The 10,658-nt window shown below is 50.3% G+C and overlaps 1 protein-coding gene across 1 annotated transcript in view; it reads right to left on the bottom strand.

Annotated features, from left to right (window-relative positions):
• The window catches only part of LOC109537240 (glucose dehydrogenase [FAD, quinone]), a 386,158-nt gene that overhangs the window by 20,433 nt on the left and 355,067 nt on the right, over nt 1–10,658 (bottom strand). The gene's annotated exons all lie outside the window — the stretch shown is intronic.

A 10,658-nucleotide genomic window follows, 5' to 3' on the forward strand; every position in this document is an offset into this window, starting at 1 on the left:
GAGTTCGTGTCGAGCATTCATAGCGAACGGACGTTTCTTCGCGCGCTCCGCAGAAGGGAAAGTTCCCAATGACCCATAGAGGCAAAGTGACGTGCGTAGGACTAGAGTGCTGAAAGTGGTACTAGTGTGAAGAGGGCAATTTTGTGCGAGGGTGATTGTTGGTTTTGTGAAAATCGGATAATCAAATTAGCAGCAAATTGCAGTAAAAGGTTAGTGCACAGAGAATAATTTGGCCAAATAAAGGCACATTTAGGCGGTGTCTCTACCTGCTAGCGAGGGTCCGTATACCTGCACTTGGACCGTTTGCGCCCAGGCGACCCTTCGCTCAGCGCGGCGGTGCCGCTGTGCACTTTAGCACAAATTCTGTAAAAGGGCGTTGGTGCCACTGTGACATTTTGTAGATTTATTTTATCTTAATCTAAGACTATTTTGTTATTATTGTTACTATTATCAATTATTGGACGCAAAAGTGCGCGATTGCCGTAGTGCCGTGTTTTTCTGCTCGACCGGGTACTGCGACAGTATGAACAAGCGTGAGCGTGGAACCGAAGGGGACAAGCCCACCTCTACGAGCTCGGGGATTTTCTCCCGGAGCGAGAAGGTGAGGAGGTCGCCCGACAGGACAGCGCCGACCCGCACGAGAACGGCGGAAGAAGAAACAAGCGACGGCGAGAAGACCAGCGAAAGCCTTGAATATGCTACTATCTGGGAGACCCTGGTGTTATTCACCAAAGTTGGGACCGACCTAGAAAAGGCGATTGAGCAAAACACGAAGCGAGAAATAAAGGAAATCGCAAGGAAAATAAAGAGACATCTAGAAAAACTGGAACGGATGGACGTGCTTGGGTGGATGTCGAAACACCAATTTGGCGCTGAAAAAATTCACATCGGCACACAAACCAGCCCAAATGACGGGAAAGAACTTGCGGAAAGGCAGACAGCACAAGAGAAAACATGTCCGACATGCAAAAGAAGCATATCCATGAGCTCTGAAATAGGCACGCAGACAAAAGCTTGGCGAAACGGCCCAAATGAGCTGGTCCTAGAGTCCCTGGCGAACATCGACAAATTCGAGAAATGGGTGGAGGTATCGAAAATCAAGTGGGAAGAGGGCCTCTTTACCAACACGGAGGTAATACGAGGTAACCCACTCCAAACAAAGCCCACCGTTGTTAAGACTGTCCTGATTGAGCCAACAGACACAAATATGGAGCAAGGAATCCAACTTTTATATAAGCAGCGCTATCCTGAGATCAGCGAAGCTGAAGACGTGTTTGCGGTATTAGAGCAACACTCCCGATGGCGGAAAGACGAGACTCCAGCGACCAGCCAAAAGATCATTAAGATCGTACAGGGTGACAAAGAAAAAGACCTTTGGGACAGACTGGAACTCCTCAAGGCAGAAACAAAGGACGACAAGAGCGTGGCCCTACACTGCATAAAGCGGTGCACCACCGACAGGCTCAGAAAGATGGCCGAGGCCATTTTTCATGGCGAAACCACGAAAGTGACCATATATTCCAACGGGACACCCGCCGCTGCGAATATAACCGCTCGCAAAACAGCACCCGCACTGATTATCAACACGGGAGGACGATCATATGGAGATGCGCTGAAGCAAATAAAGGCACAATTGAATAACAATGACGCTACAAAAATCATAAAAAATGTTAGGAAAGGCAAAAACCAGCAATTAATAATAACTACAGAACATAATAAAGAACAGCTGGAAGCCTTAAAGCGGGCTATTAAGGACCCAGAATTGCAAATAAGAGACACTACTAAGAAAACCGAAACCATCCATGTAAGAGGCTTGGAGGAAACGGTAACCCGGAAAGAGGTGACTGAAGAGCTGGAAAGGGTGCTGGGCAAACTGGAAGACTCTGAGTTGAGGATGAGCGACCTCAGACCAAACACGGGAAACACGCAGGCCGTAACAATCAGCCTCGAAAAACGAAAGGCAGAAAAGCTGCTACAAAACCCCTACCTACGCGTCGGCCTATCCCGCGCCAGGATGGAACGACGCATCAACGTCTCAAGGTGCAGAAGGTGTTGGGGCTACAGCCATTCGGAGAACAGGTGCACAGGCCCGGATCGACGAAAGCTCTGCTTCAAATGCGGGAAGGGCGACCACATCGCCAAAGAGTGCACGGCAACAACTAACACATGCCTGGTGTGCGACAAGGAGCACCGGCTGGGCACGGCCGGCTGCGATTCATTCCGCAAGGCCCTGTCGCGCCTAAGAAAGGAAGCATTGCGCCCACCCTGGATAGGTGCCACCTCATCGGACGCTAATGAGGCAAACTAACCACACATGACAACACGACCTACCAAAATCTCTGTATTGCAGGTAAACCTAAACAGGTGCAGAGCAGCACACGACCTGGTAGCTAGGACCACGAGTGAAGAGATCATAGACGTGGTGATCGGGCAAGAACCCAACCTAAACCAACGAATGGACTTCTCCGACACCAATGGTGATTGCTTCATCAATGTGGACAATAGGCACAAGGTCATAGACTGTGGTAAGGGAGCGGGATATGTACATGTCGAGCTGGAGGCCTGCGTACTCGTCTCGTGTTACTTCTCTCCTAACAGAGGCATTGGCGAGTTTGAAAGTCTACTCCACAACCTGGGAGACTTTATCAGACAAACTAGACAATCTGGAAAAAGAGTGGTCATGGGTGGAGATCTCAATGCCAAGACCAACATCATCGGGTCAAAAACAACCAACCAGCGCGGCAGACTATTCCAGGAGTGGATTATTGCAAACGAGCTGGTGATTCTGAACCAGGGGGATATCCCTACTTTCAGCAATGCGAACGGGTCGACAGTGATCGACTTCACAGCCGCAACCGAGGAGATATGCCAGAGGGTCACAAATTGGAGGGTCGAGGCAGAAAATGAAAACCTTAGTGACCACAACAACATTCGATTCGTAATCGAAAGCCGGCCTAGAGATCGAATACCCAATCTAGGACGGGCAGGATGGATCGTTGGTGAGGAGGAGATGCGCAGAATTCTGGCAGCATGGAGGAGCAGACACCTGGACTCCACCCTGACAAAGGTTAAGCCGGAGCAGCTCATTGAATCCATCACGGAACTCCTGAACAGGCACGCCAAGAGGAAATCAGGCAACGCGAGACGACCCCCAGTCTACTGGTGGAACTCGGACATAGCCGCTCTTAGGAGCATATGCATATCCTCCAGGAGGCAACTGACAAGGGCACAAAAGCAGCACGGATCGCGCTCGAGCATGCAAGAACTGGTTGAAACGCATAAAGGAAACAAGCATGCTCTGAAAAAAGAGATCCGCAAAAGCAAAGTAAGCAAATGGAAGCAGCTTTGCACAGAACTAGACAGTGATATTTGGGGGAAGGCCTACCAAATCGTCACCAAGAGGCTTAACCTGAGGAACAGAAGTTACCCGGACGAAAAAACCACAAGTCTCCAAATAGAAAAGCTGTTCCCAAAAAGATTGCTGAAGCCCTGGAACAGCGAGGAAACGGCAGAAACCGAGAGCACGCAGGATATTCCCAACTTCACAATGGAGGAGTTAAACACAGTGCTCAGAGAAAAAAACCTGCGAAAGGCACCAGGCCCGGATGGCATTACGGGCGAAGTGCTAGTAGCATGTGCAAAGGAAACCCCCAAGGTCTTCCTGGAGGTTCTAAACAGTTGCCTGCAAAAGGGAGAATTTCCAGCTATCTGGAAAAACGCGAAGCTGATACTTATTGAGAAGCCCAAAAAAAGCAAAGAGGGACAAACCACCTACAGACCTTTGTGCCTTATAGACGAAATGGGAAAGGTGTTTGAGGCACTAATCAAAACTCGACTCCAGGAAGACATGAAGAACAAAGGACTGGAGCACAAAAACCAGTATGGTTTCACCAAAGGAAAGTCCACCATCGACGCAATCCTCAAGGTAAAAAGCATCGCGGACCTAGTAAAGCAAAAGGCTTACCAACATCGGGACGTGTGCCTCATGATACTCCTGGACGTGCAAAATGCTTTTAACTCAGCCCCATGGGAAGAAATCATAAATGCGCTGGAGGAAGGGGGCATTGCACCATACATCGTGCGCATCCTTAAATCGTACCTCTGGGATAGAAGTATCACAACCCCGAGTGGTGTCCAAGTCCCGGTAACGTGCGGAGTGCCTCAAGGTTCCATACTGGGACCCACACTATGGAACATATTTTACAACAGGGTACTAAACCTGCAACTGGGGAAAGGTGTCGAATCGATAGCATACGCGGATGACTTGGGCATTATCATCGGGGCGAAGAACACAGAGATACTAAAGAGAAAGGTAGGTTACGCTGTGAGTAAAGTAACGGAAACTCTCGACAGCATGGGCATCAAGGTGGCGGTGGAAAAGACAGAGTCGGTGTTGCTAGCGGCGCCCAGAAAGATTACTAACATAGTCCTAGAAGTGGGAGGGAAGACCGTGGCCACATCAAACTCTGTAAGATATCTGGGGGTCATGATTGACAGAAATCTGAAGATGAGGAAGCACATCAAGCACACAGTGGAGAAGGCCAACAGGATGCTGACACTACTGTATAGACTAATGCCAAGGGTGGGAGGGCCTAGATCGAACAAGCGACGCATACTCGCAAGTGCGGTTACGTCAGCCGTGCTATACGGGGCGCCGACATGGCACCAGACGCTTGACTTTAAGCATTACTCTGGTCTGCTGACGGGAATTAATAGAAGACTAGCAATTATGATCGCATCCGGATACAGAACAGTGCCGACAACGGCGATCGAGGCCATAGCCGGAACAATTCCCATCGATCTTCTGGTCTGGGAAAGGGTCCAAGTCCACGCGCACGGCCGCGACTACAAATCAGAAGCCAGAAAAACAGCCTTAGAGAAGTGGCAAGAGCGATGGAGCTGCTACGACGGTTGGGCCAAGATTTTCATCAAGGATGTAAGGGAGTGGACCAAACGAAAATTTGGAGAGGTTGACTTCCTCACAACACAGGCCATGACGGGACACGGTGTGTTTGGAAGCTACCTTAAAAAAATTAAAAAACAGGACGACGACGACTGTTGGTTCTGTGGCGCACAGGACACGCCGGAACACAGTATATTTCAGTGCCCAAGATTCCAGAACATCAGGCTTCAGTTTGAATTAGGGTGTGGTATCAAAATATCCAAAAGCAACATCGGGGATATCATCCTACAAGGTGAAGCCGGATGGAAGGGAACCACCGACATGCTGAGGGAGATCATGAGGATAAAGACTCAAGAAGAAAGGCGCAGAGAACAAGAGGCCAGATCACTCAACGGATAGAACGCACACCCCTGATGTAATGCCTAACGGCGGCTTCCAGGGTAAAGGAGGGAAGGGTTTAGTCGGCGGAGGTCTTTGGATGAAGCCTCAACCCGACACACGCCGGGCACTCTACATCATCGCGTAGCTAGGCCCGGAACGTCCGATTACAGATTCCTAATCATCCATTAAAAAAAAAAAAAAGGGTTACTTTGGGTTGGAGTTCGCGCCGAGCAGCCACCGTGAACGGTCGATTTCTAGTGCGGTCCGCAAATGGAAATATTCCAACGGCCATAGAGACTAAAGTTCTAATCAGACAATTGTGAAAGTGCTATGTGCGGATAGGAAAAAATCTGTGGAGTGCAGTGGTTTTTGTGAGGTGTTCCTAGGTCGCAAGGATCAGGCATTACGGCTAATCGTAAGCAGAAAAAACATTAGATTAAATAGCAGCCAAGCGTACCCTTATTTTGCACGGGTGGCTACCTGCTTAGGCCCATCTAGACGGCCCGCTGGGTTTGCGGCATTGCCGCTGTGAATTTGCTGGCTACAAACTTTTGAGGTGTCGCGGACATAAAACTGTGCGGCAGGTTTAGTAGACTTTTTTACAGCCTTTTGTTAGAACAACTTTCCGCAGGCGACAAACTTTTAGTGGTCGCAGACAAAATTTTCTCCGGCGAGTTTACCACAGACATTCTGCGAAGTATTATTAACTATATAATTAGGCTATAAGGAGTGTTTAGTTAGTTAATATTTAGTGCAATAGACAATAGACAACGCATTTAGGTACTGAGGGTAAAAAAAAACACAAAAAACCACATGAGTAAGCGGGAAGGGGGTCCGGAAGAGGACAAAGCCCCGACGACCGGCACGGGTGTTTTTGGAATTTTTTTCCGAAGCGACAAGATGAAAAGGTCGCCAGATAGGGCAGCCGCGATCCGAATGAGGTCCGCGGCGGGAGTGGAAATAGGCTCGGGGGCGTCGTGTGACGACGAGGGCCACAAAACAACGGGAACCTCCGAGAAAGAGAGAGAACGTCTACCACAATCAAACAGGCGAACTCAGATCTACAGTTCCCACACCAATCAGGAACGAGCCAGCGCGGAACCAGCGCGAAGGAAAAGAGTGCACTCGTGTGTGGAAGCACTCGCATTGATTGCGGCGCTGGAAAGTATCGCTAAACTCGGAAAGGAACTGAAAAAATTCTTCGAGAATAACACCAAGCGTGAAATAAAGGAAATCTGTGTCAAGCTGAAAAGGCAGATCAACATAACAAGCGGCTAAATAACAGAAAAGCATACGGTTCCACCACCGAAAAGGGCACGGCGAACGCAGGTACGCAGACAGTCAACACGGATGCAATTACAAACGTGGAAAACAAAGTCGCCAGCCATTATGATCAACAAGAAGACGGTCAAAATCGCATACAGCAGCGAGGAAGACCTCTTCAACAAGCTTACGCGCCTGAGGAAAGAGACGACGGGGGAACACGTGATAGCGACGCATCAAACCAGGGGTATAAAATCCGGAACGCTGAGAAAAATGCTGGAAGGAATATTCCACAATGCCACAAGCAAAGTGGTTATTTACACCAGGCCAAATGGGCCAAGCCAGCCCACGCCATCGCAAGCCACACACAGGCAAAGGAACTCACCGAATACCTTCGCCATAGTTGTGAGTAACAAGGGGAAAACCTACGAGAAAACCCTGAGAGGCGTTAAGGAGATTCTCACGACTAACAAGCTTGGGGAGGGTGTAAAGGCGTTGCGCAGCACCAAAGACGGCCGGCTTGTAATTACAACGGAGAGACAAGTAGGCATTGTGGAGAAGTTAAGTAGCACGCTTCAACGCAACAACGACGGCGCGGAAAACATTAAAGTCGTGGGCAATCAGAAGGCCAGGGAACCCATCCACATTAGAGGCCTGGAATCACAGGGCTCTAAAGAGGACGCAGTTGCCGCTCTGCGCAGGAAGTTTGATCAAATTAAGGAGGACGACTACAGCCTAAGCGACTTAAGGCCAAACATCAATAATACACAAGCCGTGACCCTAATGATCGATAGGGGTATGGCAAAGGAGTTGCTATGCGAAAAACGGATCAAAATAGGACTGGTCATGTGCAGCATGGAGACCCGGATCAATCTGCAAAGATGCAGCAGATGCTGGAACTACGGGCACCAGCGGCAGAAATGCACAGGGACGGACCGATCCAAACTGTGCTTCGCCTGTGGGGAAGCAGGGCAAAAAACTAGGGAGTGCACCAAGGAGCCGAGCTGTCCCATATGCCAAAAGAAGGGGCACAGAGCCGGAAGCGGCTAATGTGACGCCTTCAAGGCTTCTCTGACGGAAGTAAAGAAGGCGCTAAGGAAGGAGGCTCAGACGCCTACAAGAAGGGAGCCCAGAACCACAGAGGCGCTTAATAGCAAGGGAGCAGAGCTACAGCAGGCCAGTACGCAAGAAGCGGTGGACCGGCCTGCTTCCCCCAACTAATATGAAGAAGTTCAAGAAAGCAACCGCGCAGCCCCTCCACACCACGGCTGACCAACGCGAAACGGCCATGCGCTTTCTGCAGGTAAATCTCAACAGATGCCGCAAAGCGTATGACCTCATGTGCAGGAAAATGTTTGAAGACAACACAAACGTGACACTAGGGCAGGAACCGAATAAAGCACTCAGCCACAACACTACACTATGCGACGATGCCAGGGACGTCTTCATCAACGTCAGCAGAGGCCTCAGAGTAAAGAGAGTTCAGGGGAACTGGCTACGTAGGGGTCGAGCTGGAGGACCTATCAGTATTCTCTGTTTACTTCTCACCAAACGGCGACAATGAGGACTTTGAGAAGCTGCGCAACGACCTCGACCTCGACCCTTTCGAAGTTCGGTTTTCTGTGCAGTCAATAGTGATCGGTTTTAAGATTTTGTGAGCTTGTGATCGGGATTTCCCATTTCAACGCCCGCACCACGTGCTCTCCAGCAGCGCTTTCCCAGCATCACCCTGGCGTCTTGGACCGCGTGCCTGTTTTTCTTCACAGAACCACGTCTTGCCCTGCAACGCCCTGCATCTTGAACCGCGCGCCTGTTTTTCTTCGCAGAACCACGTGCTGCTCTGCAACGCCCCGCATCTTGGACCGCGTGCTCCCCTTCTTCGACACTACGTGTTTAAGTGAAATTGTGATTCCGTGTGTGCAAACTCTACCGCGTGTAGAGTGTCATTTTTTTTAGGACCCATGCTCCCCTCAGTTCCCTGTTCCCACTTCCCATAAGTTGCCAATGATGACAATTACCGCTTAAGGCTTGCTATCGTGAGCCCGGTCAGTGGAACAACCTGTGTGGGTAACTGAGGTGATCTTTTCCCCCTGTTCCTTCCCCTCGAGCGAGATTGTCGTGATTGCGAGAAGGAGACTTCGCGCCTCCAATCAAAAAACTCAGTCAAAGTCAAGCTAGGGTAGTTGTCCTCCCTTAGTAGCCATTTTCAGCGATAGCATTGTTATATAGTGCGTATTTATTTATCGTATATTTCCTCGCCGCATTCCGTGCTCGTACGTTGTACGGGAGTTAGCCAAGAGAAAGGCCCAGACCTAAGGGGTCCCCCTGGCCCAACTTTTGTATTGTCGTTACTCCCTTGCCCAACCCTACTCATGGAGCGGGACTTCCGTGAGATCCTGAAACTTACAACTTGTGGGGAAGAAGACCACGCCAGGGACATCATTTCCGCGGAATCCGCGATGACCCAATTAATTCGTAATAAAGAAGCAACCGAGTGCGCAGCATCAACTCCGTCGCCTCCGCATTCGGCCACGAGTGAGTGCTTCGGATTTGCCCCTACCCCTCGGCACGTCAGAGGGACGCTACTGGAGGACTGGATGTCAGCAAACGACCTGGTGGCCGCCAATAGAGGAAACACTCCAACCTTCTCAGGATCGAAGGGGAAATCCCTAATTGACGTTACGGTAGGGGAAAGGTCAGTAGCTGGCAGGTGCTTACGTAGGAGGAAAACCTGAGCGACCACCACAGCATCACCTACAGCTATTGCAATGGACCAGGACCCCGGAGCAGCCAAATCCAGCCACAAAACTCGTGGATATAGACTGGGAATCCTACTACTAACTACAGCAGAGAAGTTCTCCAAAGCCCTCTCACTTCGCGTCCAGCAGTTCCCCAACATCGTCACCCCGGAAGAGCTGATGAAAACGATAACTTCGGTTGGCGAAAGCACATTGCTAAAGAGGTCGCCCACAGCCAAGAGGTGGAACAAAGAAATCGCTGGTAAGCGGAGGGTGTGCATGAGATTAAGGAGAAAGCTCACAAGGGCAAAGAAGAAAATACCAAGCGAAGCCCATGACATCAGGGCTCTAAAGGACATCCACGCAACGGAGAGAAAAGCGCTCAGGAGCCTGATCCAGCGGAGTAAGCAGGCGAAATGGAGAGAGCTGATTGACGACCTTGAGAACATCTGGTGGCGCGCTTACCAGATTGTGAAGAAAAAATTCGGAATGTTCAAGCCTCCGACGGCACTGGACGTAAAAACCCAAGTGGAAAAACTCTTCCCGACTTTCCCGGTCATTCAGTGGCAACGCCACGATATTGATAAGGGAAAGATTCCAACATTTAGGCTGGAGGACAGGGCGGCTTCAGAAATTAAGAAAAAGAAAGCCCCTGGTCCGGACACTGTACCCCCCGAGGTCGTCATTGATGGCGGGAGTAACTATGAGTCTCTTGGCCGGCGAAAGTTACGGTCCAGATAGGCAGCAACCCTGGTGGCTATAGAGTAACTTGTAGGTTCTAGTCAAGTCACGACCTTCTCTTTCAATGGACAGCTGATCATAGACGTGCCTAATGCAGTACCCCTACTAGGTTCTCGCTATCCACACCGCGCTACGAGCGTATGCAACATACGAACGGCGAGCGGTGGCCAAATCTGCAAAGGCTTCCGATCCTGGGGGTTGCCAGCCCCCTCGACCGTCTCAAGGTGGCCCAAAGAATCAAAACCAGCCTCGGATGAAACGAGACGAGCCCTCTGGCCCGTCTCACCAACTTACCCCACCCGAACCCGTCCCAGCTTCTAAATTCCCTTGTCAGTGCTGCAGGGAGTTCGGGACCAAATCGGGCTTGGGTGTCCATATGCGGCGCGCTCCGTGTGTAGAAGTGTCGCGTGTCAAAGCTCAAGGGGAGCTGATACTGCGGGTGTTCAACAAATGCCTGGTCGACGGCAACTTCCCAAAAATGTGAAAGGAGGCTAGGCTGGTTCTCATCGAAAAACCAGGCAAGGACGATAGAGCTGAAAGGTCCTTCAGGCCCTTGTGCCTGATCAACACAATGTAGAAACTTTTCGAGAAACTGATAAAAAGGAGACTCGAAGAGATTACAGACACAAGGC

The sequence above is a fragment of the Dendroctonus ponderosae genome, unplaced genomic scaffold (assembly GCF_020466585.1).
Source record: "Dendroctonus ponderosae isolate FM_Combo_2020 unplaced genomic scaffold, Dpon_F_20191213v2 Dpon_F_20191213_10, whole genome shotgun sequence".
NCBI lineage: Eukaryota > Metazoa > Arthropoda > Insecta > Coleoptera > Curculionidae > Dendroctonus > Dendroctonus ponderosae.